This window comes from Adiantum capillus-veneris, chromosome 3, assembly GCF_014529385.1.
Source record: "Adiantum capillus-veneris isolate H3 chromosome 3, ASM1452938v2, whole genome shotgun sequence".
NCBI classification, from domain to species: Eukaryota; Viridiplantae; Streptophyta; class Polypodiopsida; order Polypodiales; family Pteridaceae; genus Adiantum; species Adiantum capillus-veneris.
In genome coordinates, this window is record NC_140933.1 from 14,282,786 (window position 1) to 14,300,319 (window position 17,534).

Below are 17,534 nucleotides of genomic sequence, written 5' to 3' on the forward strand. Positions count from 1 at the left end.
TAGGCAATAGATATGAACAGAACCTTGTAGTGGAAAACATCAATGCAAGCACCATGTGCTCTACTATGGTGAATCCTTTTTCTAATGGGGTCATGACGCAACTAGAGAAGTAGATAGAACACATAAAAGAGGTTTGGGGGTCCTTCTGCATTAGTACGGCTCCAAGTGTATCACTTCCTACAATGGGGTTAACATAAAATGGCTCATCCCATCTAGCGGGTGCAATGGTCGGAAGTGTATCCTAAATCTATTTCACTTCGCTAAACTGTAGCTCATTTTCTTCACTCCATAAGAAGACATCTCTATGGGTGATTTTTTGTAAAGGGAGAACCACTTGAGAGAGAAAGTGAATGAACTTGCTCAAATGCCTTACCTTCTGAAGGAAAGAGACCAATTGCTTATCTATATTGGGTGATGAAAATAATACTAAAGCTTGAACCTTGCTAGGGTCAGCCTCAATTCCTTTGGCTGAAATTACATGGCCGAGAAGAGTGACCTTGCTTTCACCAATGTGACACTTATCTACGTTAAGCTGGCCGCCCAAGGTTTGCAGCGTATCCAGGCCATCATAGACCTTGCTCAAATGGAGGGAGTGAGAGCTGTAGATGCAAAAATCATCTATGAAAACTCATATTGACTTACCAAAGTATGGCTAGAAGACAAAAGCTACATAGAATTGGAATGTGACCGGAGCGTTGGTGAGGCTAAAAGGCATCACTCCGTAAGCAAAACATCCCCATGGTGTTATGAAGGTTTTCTTTTTTTGGTCTTCTTCTGCAATGCTAATCTGGAAGTAGCTTGAATAGCCATCACATACTATGTAGCGCTCATGACCTGCTACCTTGTGAGAATCTTGTCTTGGAATGGGAGGGGAAAATGATCCCTCTTTGTTGCTGCATTGAGAGGTTTATAGTCTAAAAATACTCTCCACTTATTGTTCTTCTTTGGCGTTACCTCCACTGAAGAGATCCACTGCGAGTCTTTGACGGGGTAAATGAAACCTGCTTGAAGAAAATATGGATATGATGGGAAAAAAGCAGGCTAGTATATATAAACAATTTATGGAATCTAAAATAGTGTGGGCTATATATATAAAAAATAAATACATGAAAATATAGGGAATCATATGAAGAGGGCCTCATTTGTTCTTATTGATGTTTATTTTTTTACAAGAGGTAGGAAATAATACCTTTAGGAAATAGAAATTTAGTGAAAGGCAATGACCGATGGTGAAAGGTATTTTTAAGGTTTTTCCTTGGAGTGGATTCACACAAAAAATAAGACGAGCTTGCATGAAAATATTTTTATATGGATTAAAGAGTATGCAAAATGGTAAGAAAAATTGTGGTAATGGTGAGTCAATGTACATAACATACATAGGAAAATAACGCACACCTAAGTAGAAATATTTAAATATATACAAACCAATGGGTCATAATATACTTTGGCTTTTGTTTTTATTTATTTATTTGGTTCAACTAGCCGAGTGACTAGTTAGCTGAGGGTTTTAAGAAGATATGGGAAAAGTCCCCTAACTCACACTCGCCTATGTACAAAGAAAAGGTAAGAATAGCCACAGTGTTTAAGTGTACCAAATCTACAACAAATATTAGTGTAGACAAATCTACTCACTATTTTCCCATTTACCCTTGCCACACTTTGAGCCTCTACCCACCTAGTCATGTAGTCTTCAGCCAGTAGAATGTAGAGTTTACCATTCTTTGTTCTAGGCAGCAGAGGACCCATAGCATCAGTGCCCCACTTTTCAAAGGATCCATTTGGAAGCACTATTTGCCTCGGACCATGCACTAGACTTCTATTTCCATTTACCTGAAAATTGTGGCAGCTTTTACACCAATGTTGGACATCCACATGCAAGCTTGGCCAAACATATCCCGCAAGCAAAATCCTTTTTACGCGGTTAATTCTTGGGCAAAATGACCACCACATGCCTCTTCATGCAAACCTTTTAGAATGGCTGGAATTTCCGCGATAGTTGGTACTCTTTTGCACACTTGATCCTTCCCTCTTTGATAGAGGGAGCCTTCTAGGAAGAGATAGAAACTTGCCTTCTTCATGAGTCTCCTCTTTTGAGCTTTGGTGAAGTCTTGTTTCTTTTGTTTGTTTTCTTTCTAAGTAATTTTTGTACATATTTTGTTCGTTAAAAATTACATCCCTACTCCTTAAGATTTTACCATCTTCAGGATTCCATAGGCGATACCCAAAGTCACCTTCTCCATAGCCAATGAAGATACACTTTTTGGACTTTGCATCTAGCTTTGAGCTTAGGCTTCTATCTATGTGCATGTAAGACTCACACCTAAACACTTTGAGAAATGCATAATTCACCGATTTACCTGTCCATGCCTCTTCTGGAACTCCCCCATCCAATGCCGTTGAGGGTGACCGGTTAATCAAGTACACAGATGTACTTACACCTTCCGCCCAAAGCTCAAGCAGTAGGCCTGCATGTAGCCGCATGCTTTGTGCTCGCTCCATGATTGTCCTGTTCATCCTTTCCAGAATCCCATTTTTTGAGGTGTCCTTGGGGTTGTCCTTTGCCTTCGAATGCCATTGCTAGAAAAAAAGCTTTCAAAAGCTTGGCTGCAATATTTGCCTCCATTGTCGGATCTAAGGCATTTAACCTTGGTACCTGTTTCATTCTCCACAAAGGCTTTCCACCTTTGAAATATGGAAAATACATCGGACTTATTCTTCATGAAATAAACCCATGTTTTTCTAGTCGCATCGTCAATGAATGTTACATAGTACAATGAGCCACCAAGCGATGGTGTACTTGCAGGACCCCAAACATCAGAATGAACCAACTCAAGTTATTTTTTCTATGCTCGAGATTGGTCGTGAAAATTTTGGTTTCCGGCGAGTGTGTTTTATTTCCGGTGAGTGATTTTCCTTCACGCACGATGGCTTCTCCTCATAATGGGGGCCTTACAAATGTGCATTTTTACCACAAAAAATAACAAGGGTTAAATCAGGCTCCACGGCGGCGACGACAGATCCTTCTTTTTTGCGGTAGAGGATCCTTCACGATGAAAGCATTGAGCGGTGAGTGACACACCCCTGCCCCTTTGAGCTTGCAAGGATATTCTAGTTGTGTGCTTGCAGCCATTTGTGGCTTGCACACGGTGTTTTGGCAAGTTTCCAACATCCAACACATGCGGCAAAGTGCAAACTCCAAAAAAAGACAATTTGAGACCTGTTCCACATTTGATTTGGCTATAGAAAATCTCTTGCACATGAGTGGGATTTTATGGACCCGTATTGACTTCAAATCCCAATTTGATGCAAATATCAGGTCCTCCCTTGATAAAGTTGAGAATAGAAATAGCCTTATGGGCTCTTATGGACCCGTATTGACTTCAAATCCCAATTTGATGCAAATCTCAGGTCCTCCCTTGATAAAATTGAGAATAAAAATAGCCTTAAATTTATGTAATCTATCAATTTTTGAGTCTATATTTGTAAGTAGGAGCTAAACAAATAGGGACTAAAGTGTTGCCAACTTGTATCAGTCTAAGTCTAGCCACATCTTGGCTATGAGATCACTAAACTTTTACCATAGATTTTTTTTCTAAGCTATAAAAGCCATTTTTTGTAAAAAATCTTTTAAGTTCTAGACAATGAAAAAATGTTTCTATCTTTGAGTATTGTTTACTCTCCCTCTTATATTTGATGCTTGTATCTCTCTCGTGGATTGTCTGTTTGGAGTGTCATCTGCTTCTATGCATCCACAACTAGAATCTGCTTCTATGCTTCTATGCATCCACAACTAGAATCTCTATGCAAAACTTAAGTCTCTTACAATGATTTTGTGAATTATTTTCACTAATTCAACTTTCTTATGATTATCCCAAAGGACATCATTTATATTTAGAAATTATATTTTACTTATAGGAGAGGTATTAGGGCAACAAAGATAAGCTCCCAAATGCGATTTGGAAAAAAACTAATACCATCACCATCAAAATGAGGCTAGAACAATTAGGGAAAAAAAAGTTGAAACCATATTTTGAGACAAGAAAACCATAAATCTGAAAATTTGGAAATTTGATAGTTGAGACGTTAAAAGCTAATCAAAAACCAAAAAGAGGGTGCAAAAGGGCCTTAGAAAACTCATCAGAAGCAAAATGAGAAGTTTCAAAATAATCTATGGAGGAACACGGATTACGATCCGTGTCCCTAGTGAAATATTGAAGAAAAATTGAGATATACTAACGGATATTGACTTCAATCAACCGAAACCAAAGTTTGGGGTCAAATTGAGATTAAAAACACACTTAAAAGAAGAAAACTGTGGGAAATCAGTCAAAGTTAGTCCGTTTGACAAAAAGTTGGGGGTTTTGAACTCTTTTAGATCAAAGTCCAAAAGGATGTTGGGCAATAGCTTCTAGATAGCATATACTACAAGCTAACAAAGTTTCATGTCAAAAGGAGGTGAAACTTGCATTGCAATCCATGTACCTCATCTGAAATTTTGACTGAAAATTGAATAGTGAGTAGCAAAGACATATAGAAACATATTCCCCAAAGCAATTTTGCAAAAAGAGTTAAAAAACTGTGCGAATGGGCCCAAAATAGAAGATAGCCAAAAACCACTAAAAGAAGCTATTGACAACGAAACACAAAAGAAGTTTCCTCAATACATTGTATCATATTTTTTGAAGCGGAATGGTACTTTTTGTAATATCTGAGTAGTCATTAGATTTTGTGGGAACAAGCCTCTAAGGAGAAATGTATATAAGACAATTTTTGTAACCCTAAACCCAACTTTTAAATTTAATCAAATCGATTTTTCACTGTGCGTTGTGTCTGAGAGAGAGAGAGAGAGAGAGAGAGAGAGAGAGAGAGAGAGAGAGAGAGAGAGAGAGAGAGAGAGAGAGAGAGAGAGAGAGAGAGAGAGAGAGAGTGGGAGAGAGTGTGACTTCTTCTCTTTCGTATGCGTGCTACGGAAGGTCCATTGCTAAAGCAACACCATCATCGTGTTAGCAACGGCGAGGGCTTCCATTCAATTCCAATAGTGTGTGATTTTGACTACGACGCGAAGTGAGCTCCTAAGCTTCCTAGTGAGTTTTCTTGCAAACCAAGTGTCCGTTTGGTGAGTTCTTTGCACCTATGGAGTCATGGAGAGTAGAGCTACGATTAGGACCATATGCAATGAAAAGTGGTAACCTGCATTTTGTTGTTTATCTTTATATACAATTGTTGCAGGAGGTAGTTGGAGGTCGAATATCGAGTCACAGTCCATAGGGTATTGAGCTCATGATAAGAAGAGTATATCTTGTGAGTTTCATGACATTTCAAATGCATTGGGCCTAGATTCTGATAGCATGAGCATCATAGGTCGGATTGCTTTCACTACTGTATAATCACGTTTAGATATGATTTCCTGGATTATAGATTGTCTTAGAAGGTCGAGATGGTGAGTGACACCCATCTTCTTATTTCCATGCACCTACGGGTTAAGCTTCACCCTCGGCCGACATGGAGTTGTTGGTTCTATTCTTGCTATGCTAGCATCCGCTCGCGGCGTACCCATCAAGATTGGCACCTCTGTCGAGGAACAAAGCCCTAGGTAGGTGACCTTAGACTAATCCTATGAGGTGAAAGTTCCTCTGGTGTGCTAGAGTATTCTTTTCTATCTTAGTTAGTAATCGTCCATAGAGAGGTGCTAGGAAGCATGTGTCTTGCCTTGGTCACCCGTGTTGATGGTTTTAGTTTAGAATTGTATTGGTTTGGGAGTTTGAGTGGTTGAAGAGGTGATAAAGCCATTGGCTAGTCCGTGTGTGTCAGCAACAAGTGCTTATCTATCCACAATTGCAAAATCCCATTTTCTATGTTTAGGAGTAGCGTTGGGTAGATGATTTGATCTTGATCTAGAGTTGTCCCATCAATGAAAATTTTCTCGAGTTGATTAGTTGCATTGAAATATTGAAAAGAAAGTGATTCTTAATTGGAACAATGAAAAACAAAGTTCATAAAAATGTTTTTCATGACTAAGGGTTGCTGGGGGCATAAGAAGACATTAGAAAGGGCTCTCCACATAAAAATTTGGATTCTAAGGTTAGACTTTATACGCGTATAAAGTCTCGAGGACTAAAAAGAGACCAAAATTGTGGAAATTGACTGTGCCAAAGTGTTCAAAAGAGTATTTATACCCTAAGAACACCTTGAGTGGGAAATTTTTTCATAAAATTAGGGACAAAAAGCCAAAACTCGGAGTGATTGTGACGGAAAAAAGTAGAAACTTGCGTTTGTGAGCACTTTTGAGCTTTAAATTTTGCTGTGAACACATGTACATGTTGTTGATAACTAGGGGAATTTAGGATAGAAACATATTTGAATTCTGAGATAAGAGACATTATACGCGTATAATGTCTCCAACATAGATTTGGGCATTATCCTACATGTTTGTCATCACTAAGCCATTTGGGAGGTGTCTATAAGCTTGACTACAAGATTCCACACCATTTGGTCAGCCAGCTTGACATCTGGAGAGAATTTTGCAAATTCTAGCCAAAAACAAAGAAAAGTGGTGAATTGGTGAACCATTGGCATCAAAACTTGATTTTGAGCACATATGCTTTGTGTACACACAAAAGAGAACCGTGGGCTGAGATTTAAGTTCATTTTTGTCAAAAAGACATTATACACGTATAATGTGCTTCTGCCCAGAATAGACTCAAATGATACAAAGGTATATACCCAAAGTTTCCTTAAGCCTTGGGGAAGTCCATAGTTTAATTTTATTTCATTTGGACCAAAATTTGAGCTTGAAAAGACTAGGAAACAATCCAAACATTCTACACCCATTTTGGCCACAACTTGGACAAACTTGATTCCAAACTCAAGTCAGAGGATAATTGGGAACTCCCTAGTGATGGACTACCTCTGGAGCAAGATTCATTTCAATTGGGTCAAAAAGACATTATACGCGTATAATGTCTATTTTGATAATATTGAACATTTTTGAACTTCAGATTACACAGGGGGTATGAGCACACAACTATAAGCACAAACTTGCAAAAATCTCTTTAATCTGGTAAAAAAGACTTTATACGTGTATAATGTCTTTTTGGCCGTATTGACTTCCAAAGCAAAACTGGGGCATATACTTGCATTCTAAGGGACCCTATAGAAGCTAAAAGCCAAGATTGTATTCATTTTGGAGCCTATTTGAGCCAGTAAGTGCCAAAGAGCAAAAAGTGATCCAAAATCAGACTGCATCTAATTATAGCTTGCACATAAGTGGTCCAATTGTCATTTTGAAGGTTTCTGAGAGTTGCATGCATGTCAAAGAACATTTGGTGAAGAAATATTTCCATTTTGTAAAATAGACTTTATACGCGTATAAAGTCTAAGGGTCAGATTTAGAGCATATTGAGTAAATTAAGCTTTCAAAGTGTTCCACATAACTCTAATAACACATTTCACTAGTCAATTGAGTGGGAATAACTTATACAGGAAAAAAACCCTTTCAAAGCAAACTTTGGATGGCAAATACTCATATGTTCTTACTAACCAATACTAGATGTTACTAAAGTGAGAATTACCACTGACAAAGATTTGTAGAGTCCAGCAAATCCAGACCACTCGAAAGTGCAATCAATCAACCAATTGGAGAGTTGAAATAGCTAGAGTAAGACATGCCAGAGCAAACTCTAAAGGTAAAAGGTTGATTTGTAGTGGTGTGTTAAGGGATTGATGTATTTGAGATCAGGAAGAAACCTCCAAAGAGATCGAAAATCACAAGGAGATCAGGTCAGCATAGTGTCTACGGAGGAGAGTGTGACCCAAGCTAGAATAGATCCACTAGCACCAATCATAGAAGAGGATAGTGGAAGCGACACCTCCTTTGAACAATATTTTATCTCATGGCAGACCAAAACACCACGATTAACCGACCAATACAAGGAGAAGGAGGGGGCACCTCTTTGAACCCTCCTTGGACATTGAGGTTTTCGACCGTTTGCTTAGAAGGATCAAATCCCATGGAGCTCTGGCATATGCTGATGAAAGGGGACAAAAATTCATATGTATTGAGGAAAAACTAGTAGAAGTAGTGGATGCCCTTCTAGCGTACAATGATGGGGATAGATTCCATGGTGAGAAGGGAACACATTACCTTAGGATCCAAAGAACTACAACAAGTACGGGGATAATGTGGTAACGGAGAAGATGGTTTCTGAAATCACCAAAATACCTCCTTTGATAGACCTTCCTAATGCCACCCTAGTGTTTGACAAGAAGGTGACCAAAGTTACAACTAACAAAGGAGCGGTAGGAATCTATGAATACCTGAATGGGAGAGTCAAGACATATTTCCGATGTCTAGTACCATTTGCCTTTGAGCTAGGCACAAAAAAGACTCTTTACTTGTTCTCGTATGAATCAGGTGAAGGGAGTCTCATACTATATGTTGACAAATATGGACGAATAGAGAAAGTAGAGGTCGCAAGATTGATAGCCACTAGAGTAGTTCCAATAGACCTTGCTGCCACTCAAGGACTAAACCCTACCCCTAGTAAATCTACCAATCCATTTGAGAAAATAGAGGATGCGACCAAAATCCCAGCCAGGCAAGCCAGGATAGTAGAAACACCAGTTGTTCCTTTGTATCTCAATACAAATCCTGAAACGTTGCAATCATGGTTCTGACCCACAGTGACAAGGGAACATGAGTTCTATAGAGGCGAAGTCCCTATTACAAACAGATCTTATGCGACCCCTGTAGTCTCACCCATGCCCACTCACTCTTATTCTTATCCCAAGGAAAGCAAAGGACCAACAACGGTGCCGACCACAACAAGATTCCCCTATATGGAGAGAATCAAAACAGAAAGAGGGTTTGCAATAGAACCACCTGTTTGAAAGGTCATATAGAGGATATGGGACGAAGGGAGTAGTTGACGGAAGATTGAGACATGAACAAGACACTCTGAGGGGAAAAGGACAAGGAGATTCCACAATCAATTTGGTGGAACAAAGGCGTATTAGACCTTCTCAAGTCCAAAAATGGGTGCACAAAAGGTATTCAAGAGAAGGGGATCCTAGAGATCACATGGCAATGTTCTTGAGAGTGACCCGAGCATAAGAGGTTAGAGACTTTGATATGCAATTTAGTGGATTTGGACTCACCCTAGAGGAGGACGCTACCACTTGGTTTGATTTTGTGGAAATACGAGATTTTGGGACCATACAATAAGTTTTTGACGAGTTTGTGGAGGAATTCTCTCAAAGAGGGATAGCCCACAATACTGTCTCTTAAATCCACAAGTTTAAACAGAAAATGGAGAATATGTTAGGAAGGCAGCCCTACGGCTGAAACGATATGTAAAGTTCTACTCAATGGAAGAACTACCTACTCAATCTAGACTGATGTTGATATTTATCCAAGGTCTGAGAAATGAAGACCTTCAAAAAGACTTGCATATGAAGAAAAGCCCCACTCTAAATGAGTCAACCAAAGAGGCTTTGTTCTTGGTAGATAACTGTGATATCTACAGAGTTGGAGATCTAAGAGACAGAGATGATGATTATTCATCATCTCAACAAAGTGGATCGAAGTTTGGAAAGACAGTAAAACAAAATGAACCAGGAGTAAACCAAGAGCGACTAATAGAGGAGGTGCTAAAGAGGATTATTCCATTTGCCAAGCCACAGGAGGCTAAGCCATTAAAGTGGTGTGTCATCGAACATAAATGGACAAATCATGTTACTGAGGAACGCTACTACAATCATAGGGCTATGTGCAAGAACGACAATATGTTCCCCAACCACAACCAACACTGCTTCAAGTACCACCAGTGCATTAGATATCCTTTAGGAAATTTGACAAGACCAGTGGGGGTTGAACGACCATAGCCAGTTTGAGGGCAACAACCACCTCTCCCAGGGACAAGACCAATAGGGGTGAGATATATGCCCACTGTGGAAGAACTAGAGGAACAAGCCTTAGTGCCTATCCCTTTTTATTACGAAGAGCCAAGTGGAACAATGGCCTGCCCAACATACTACCCATCAAAAGAGCCAACAACGTCAGAACCATGGAGCATGATTAGCAATGTTGGACTACCGATAGCGGCAAAGGCCACAGGAGAAAGTAGATATGGTTTGGACGAGAGAACATTGTTGTTCATAGCCAATGGAGGTTTCAATGGACCAATGCTTGCTTACCAACAGAGGGTGCTCAAGGACCTCCATGGCAACCGTTTGGACCATGCTGTAGATGTGGGGGTGACCATCTTATGAAAGACACTGATGGTCGATTTTTGGAAATCAAAGAAAAAAAAACGAAAAAGGTTTATTTTTCCTCTGCCGGAGCCTTGGCGGCACCGTTGGAAGGCCTTGCAAGGCCTGGTCAACCTAACAACACTGGTTTTTACTGGCATGACCTCGTCACATGGCTCCCCCCCTCGATTGGCCAGCCTTATCACCCCCCATGCCCTTGCTCGTCCATGCCCCAACCTAGCCGACCGTCCTCGGTTTCACTCTCCCTTCTCTCTCTCTCCCTGTAGTTTATTCCCCAGGCGGGCATCGAATGAAATATCCACCCTCTCTCTCTCTCTCTCTCTCATTTTCCCTACACACCTCTCTCTTCCCCTCTCTCCCTTCTCGGCACCCACTCTCTCCCTCATCCACTCCTCCTCTCTCGCTGACAACCCGCTCTCCCCCGCTCTTGTCGCGGCCGCATGACCACAGGTGGCCTAACCTTTTTCTCTCTCTATCTCCCTCGTTGCCTACCAATGGCCGATCACACTATCTCCCTCTCTCTCTAATATCCTCTCTCTCTCTCTCACCCACACCCCCCCCCTCTATTGGACACCCTCGGCTAGGAGCGGCCTCGAGCACCCACCCCCCCTTCTCTCGCTTCCTCTCTTGTGCTCCCGCTACACCGAGCCCATAGCCGCATGCGAACTCTCTCTCTCTCTCTCTCTCTCTCTCTCTCTCTCTCTCTCTCTCTCTCTCTCTCTCTCTCTCTCTCCCGTGTCCTTATCCACACCCACCCCCCCCTCTCACACTCCCTCCCTCGCTCTATATGCAAGATGATAGCCTAAAGATATTCCCTCTCTCTCCCCCACCCGCTTGCCTCACCCTTCCCTCGGCCTCACTCTCCCTCCGTTGGCCCGCTAATATTCTCCCTCTCTCCCCACCCCATTGACTTGCTCCCCTCCTCTCGTCCTTGAGCCACCATGCAAAACAAAGAATGATATTCCCCCCCCCTCTCTCTCTCTCTCTCCACATACCCCCCCTTACCCCACTCCATTGCCAAATTCCTCCCCTCCCCCCCTTCCCTCGCTCTCTTGTCCAGCGGCCCACGAGGCGCGGACCCCCGCCATCTCACCACCTCTCTTCCTCTCTCTCTCTCTCTCTCTCTCTCTCTCTCTCTCTCTCTCTCTCTCTCTCTCTCTCTCTCTCTCTCTCTCTCTCTCTCTCTCTCTCTCTCTCTCTCTCTCTCTCTCTCTCTCGTTTATGGCTCGGCCCTGTGAAGGCGCGCAAAAAAAAAGGGAGTTTCCCCCCTTATCCACACACACACACACACACTCTCTCTCTCTCCCCACTCATCCCCTTCTCTCCCTCGCGCTCTGCACACAGCTCCAGCCCACCCGCAGGCCTCTCTCTCTCTCTCTCTCTCTCTCTCTCCTTCTCTCGGCCTGTGTGACGGCACAACCAAAAATTCTCTCTCTCTCTCTCTCTCTCTCTCTCTCTCTCTCTCTCTCTCTCTCTCTCTCTCTCTCTCTCTCTCTCTCTCTCTCTCTCTCTCTCGTTTTTCCAGCCTGTAGGCACAGTAAACGGATGGATTCTCTCCCTCTACACACACACCCACCACCTCACCCCGCCCTCTCTCCCTTTGACGCTATGCACAAGCCTGCAAGCAGAAAATTCTCTCTCTCTCTCTCTCTCTCTCTCTCTCTCTCTCTCTCTCTCTCTCTCTCTCTCTCTCTCTCTCTCTCTCTCTCTCTCTCGCTCTACACACACACCACACACACACACACACCATTCTCCCCCATCTGCACCGCGTAGCCCGCAGTACGTCGCCAGTCAACAGAGCCGAAAAATATATATATAATATATATTATATACACATAATAAGCCCTGTTCCCACGCACGCTCGTGCACACACATACACACTCACGCTTACGCAGTCACACGTACACACATGTCCGCCCACACCCACCCATACCTACACACACACACACACACACACACACACACACACACACACACACACACACACACACACACACACACACACACACACACACACACACACACACACACACACACACACACACACATACGCACCACAAATACACAAAACACCAAAGGATTTCACGACTACGACGACAACGAAAAAGAAGGAGGACCCAAATCACGCGCCGCCAACAACAAAAGAGGAAATGCACCGAAGGCATGCCCCGGCCGACCCCGAAAAGAAGTACATGCTACACCGATGAACCGACAACACACCATTCACCGGCATCACGCAACCACGATGCCATTTTCAGTAATTTGTAGGTTATGTTCATCATTTCTTCAGTTTTCACCCAAGCCATTGTAAAATTCCCACTTTGTAAATTCCCTCTCTCTAGGTGATGGTCACAAAGGCCCACCTAGAGATTCTCATCTTTTAATAACCTCCCAAAACAAAGCAAGGGTCAACCACACCGGGCCCACCGCTTGCTTTGTCTCCCCAATTAGCTTACCCTAATCACACTGGGATTACCATAATCGAAGCAGCCAACACCTATAAATTGGCACTGAGAGGTCACTATCGGGGGGGGGGGGGGGGGGGGCAGTTCATGAGAGGTCAGCACTTGGTAGAGTGTAGTGGGAAGAGTTGACACTGTTGGCATCACGGGAAGGGGGCTTGCGTGATGGTTTGCCTTGGGATCTGCACCATGTAAAGGGAGCCACGTCCACCTCTCGACTCCAATGGTCAATGCACACACGTATACACGCTCTTGGTAGCAAGCTTCACAATCATTGAGGCGTCTTAGAGAACACACCAAGTAGTTTGCACCATCTTTTCTCCCTACCTCTCTATCACCACGGTGTGCCGCCTCGCTGGAAGGAAGGTCATTGTAAATATTGCAGAAATAACTCTCTCTCACACCCCCGAGGGCTTTCTTCATTTGCAAATCTTTCTCTTTGTGTGTGTGTGTGTGTGTAAGTTTGCGGTGTTCATATCATCACAGTCTATGTCCTAGTTGCTCAAAGCTAGGTGGTGCCCCCTGTTCGCTTTATCGTGATAGGCTTGAGGCATGCCATTCGGCCCCCGGCGTTTTAGAGGCCGTCGGGGTTTGGGGTTCGCTTTGCTCCTGTCATTTTGGTGCCCCCACTAAGGAGGGCTTCTAAGACCCTTCGGTTTACAATGTTGAAAGTGACGCCCACTATCAATCATGGATGAATGACTGAAGGAATTCTCTAACTGGAGGACGGAAGAAGAGGAGACGAAGGCGGCACTAGCCGCCTTCATTGAAGTACTACTGCAGGCTGCAGTGTCGTCACTATTCAAGAGGTAAATTCTCCATCTCGTGTTTCTCGTTCTAACCACAAATTGAGAGCATTAGGTGGGAGGTCGGTGAAGTGCCATCACTGTTGTCAACCAAGACACACTGTCAATGAGTGCCAGCAACGAAGGCAGTGAAAGGGCTGAAATCGTCTACATCGACATTCATCGCGAAGAAGTCATTCACATCAAAGAAGGAAAGAAAATGGTGAGGCCTCTTTTCCCTAAAGAAACTACAGTTAAAGTTATACCTTTACTCCAAAGTGGCCTAAAGGGGCTGCTCGAGCCAAAGGTAAGGAGAAGTTAAGCCAGTCTGGAAACACATGACCCCGAAGGGAGAAGCATCTGTACCCAGCTTGCCAAAGAGGAAGTCATCCAAAGCTAAGGAGCGGAAGGTCGCCTACCGATTTGCACGATGCATGCGAGTGCTACCAATCCACTTCGACAATCCTGAAGAGGAAGTGGTAAGAAGATTCCCATGTCCTAGGGAAGAGTGGTTCGTCTACTGCTCTCACTGTTTTGGAAGACGGGTAGAGGATCTTCCTCCTCTCCCTGTACAACTTATCCTAAATAAGCTCTCTACCACGGGTGAAACCCAGTGGACTGGGGACGAGTTGCAACTGAATGGAGTAGAATTCATGCAACACGCCGACTACAGAAATTACCTGCAATTGCTACAATCCAGGAGGCTGGGAGTGGTCAGACGCGTCGCCATCACCCCGTACGTGCTGAGCGACGAAGGAAAGTAGAGCCCATGAAAGGCAACGACCTCCTGTGGATGTGTCAACTCATCAACACTGGCACGGTAAGGGTATAAGTAAGTATTCCACCCTCTGTGCATGATGGAAAACAGGCCGACGACATTCCCGTTCAGATTCCTGCAGCATATGCATGTGAATATCTATGTAGATAGGAAAGTCTTCTACCAACAGAAGATCGTATACCTATTCGGTGCGGCGGTACTAGGAGAAATCCTCAATTCCCCAAACCCTATCATTCTCCCATATAAGACTACCATCATTCCTTTAATGTTTCTATCTTTATCCTGTTTTAACCTATCCAACCAACCCTGTAAAAAGCCGCTATGAGCCTCTATTGTTGTTAATAATTAAAAAAAAAAGGTTTGTAATTTCCTGAGTCACTACCATGGCAAGTGTTTCTTTCCCCACGTTCAGTGGAAAGAGGGGAGAGGATCTCACTACCGACCTTTTGGATGATTTCGACGTTGCTTGTGTCGTCTCCAACAAAGATGACGACGCTTCACGACTTAGAATTTTTCCTCTACTGATGAAAGTAGAGGCCAAGTCTTGGTATAATGCATTGCCCCAGGCTACCAAGAATGCATGGATGTGTTAAGGGCTACTTTTGTAAAGAGGTTTGGTGGAGGCACAACCTCGGAGAAGCTATGGCAGCTACTAACGGAATTGAAGCAGGGAGGTTTGCTAGAGTATGCAACCTATGAGTCCAAATTTGTGGACTTATGGAAGAGATGGGTTGCCTCACTGGAGGAAGGCGAAGGAGCGCCTAATTTCCTAAAGAAGGACCGTTTCATTGCTGGTCTATGGTCGCCGCTTAGAGAGAAGGTGAAGGGAAGGTTTCCTGCAACATATGAATTGGCAGTCAAAGTAGCCCGCCTTAAAGACAAGAAGTTGTGCATGCAAGCAAGAGTAAATGAGTCAAAGGAAACAAGCTCGGCATGACCAACCCCAGTGAGTGACTGCAAAAGCCAGTCCCAACCGCAAGAGGCATCAGAAGAGCAGCAAGACCTGCTGAGTCGCATCACCACCCAACTAGAGATTTTATCTGTGCATCTGGTGCAACAAGGGCATGCACCTGTCAGGAATCCATAACAAGGAAGAGGACAACGAAGGAAAAACCAAGAGTACCACTATTACAATTGCGGGGAAGATGGCCATGGAATGTACTACTGCCCACACCCGGGGGAGACAGAATCAGATCTCTCCGCCAAGAGCAAGACCACCACCACCTAGGCAACCAGGGCCGATCTTACCGGTCCAAATCCTTCGACCACCTGTACAACAGCAACCACCACCCCAACCTCTCATTCCACCACTACTCCCACCACCTGCTCTGAACCAAGCCGTGAGTGTTATTAGCTTGGAGGCTAAAGGGAAGGAAAAGGTAGAATAATCAGTTAAAGAGAAGCATAAAGGAAAAGCGAAGGTAGAAGAAGTGGGTGCTATTGGAGTGAAGCATGCCAGGCACGAAGAAGCCTCTCAAAAAGAGAAGAGAAGATGAAAGGTAAGGCCGAGTCTAGCAAGCAAGCAGCTAAACCGCGATGGAAGATAGACATCGTGGACTTCTCACTAGGTGAGTATGCAAAACCCTATGACTTAATTCAGGATGTGTTAATGCAGGGCCCGAAGATAACTTGGCCCCAATTACTCCACCTTGCACCAAGGATGAGGAGGCAATGGACAAAAATGGTAAGTACCAAGAAATCAAGACCCAGGATAGCTGGGGCTATCTCTGGAAGGGATCTCGTAGATAGCGTACCGACCATGGATGCTCACATCAAGGGGCAACGAATCTCAAACATCTACATAGATGGTGGCATGCAAATATGCATCATGAGTGAAAAGATGATGCACCATCTAGGTCTAGAGGTAAGTAGGTCAGCACCCTGCTGAGCCAAGATGGCAAACAATGTAAGAGTGAAATGTGTGGGCATTGTAAATGCAGTCAAAGTAAAAGCATTCAATACAGAAGTGGGCATTGTAAATGCGATCAAAATAAAAGCATTCAATACAGAAGTGGAGGTAGACATCTTTGTCATGCCACACAAAGGGGAGGGCTACCCTATCATTCTTGGGAGGCCTTGGCTTATGGCTATGAAAGCTAAACAAGATTGGAGCACCGTAATGATTCAGATGAAGGACGCTAAAGGGAAGTCCATATTCTATGACATGAGGACTGGAAAGCAGCGCAACAGGATCTTGGAGGCTTGTTACGGCATAAGTCGCACAATGCTGTCCTGTGGAGGTCTGGACGTTGCGGATCAGGAGTCATGCGACGGTCGTGGCGTTAGTTCTTCACAAGATATCATGGGACAGGAGGAGTGGGTGCACCGTTCCCCATCTGCGCTAGAGCAGTGGTTGTATATGGGGCATACCTGTCTTTGATGTACCTTACCTTATGTCATCCATACATCTTCTATTGTAACTCTGTGTGTCCGGAGTACATATGAATAAAGCAGGAGGTGTTCTATTCCTGTGTACTGTGTATTGTCTTCTATCCTATTTCTATGTGTTTGATGTTCACATAATGTAAGGCAGTTTGAGGGTAATCATTCCCGTAATGCCTATTGCTCCTGTGCGGGCAATAGCCATTACATCTGGCGACCACGATGCGTGATGGACGACCTGCGATGAATATGCATGCGCACTAGGTCGCAAGGTCCTCCTGACCCTGTGGTTCCAATCGTAGGAAGACGTCGGAGGAGAGGCGGTTCGGATGAATTTGTTTTTTCTACGCCGCAGGCTAAGGAATCTGTATCTCCATCACCAAGCTCGGTGCGTGGTAGGCGGTTGCGGCGGGCGAGGCGTACTCCACGCAGTTAGTCATGTCCTCCTACTGTACGTTCACCCTCATCCACATAGGTTGCTCCACCACCGTCTCCGGTAAGCAGTCCGGGGGTGTCTCCGCCACTATCCCCACCTCTTAGTGTTCAACAACTTTTTCCGGGAGGAGGTACAATTGGGCAAGGGATGATGGCACATCCTCAGATTAAGTATAGTCAATTTCCAGGTCTTTCGAGAGAAGACCCTGATGCACATTTGCGCCAATTTAATAAAGCTTATGGATTGAATCATCCTGGGGTCGTGATTCCTCTCCATCAACAATCATTGTTTGAATCTACACTCTCGAGGAAAGCTGCTAAATAGTTGTCCGAATACCCTGATGATCATTTTCAGACATATGATGAAGGATTCAGAGCGTTATTACGAAGGTTTAGAACGGCAAAGACAGTCCCTCAACATTT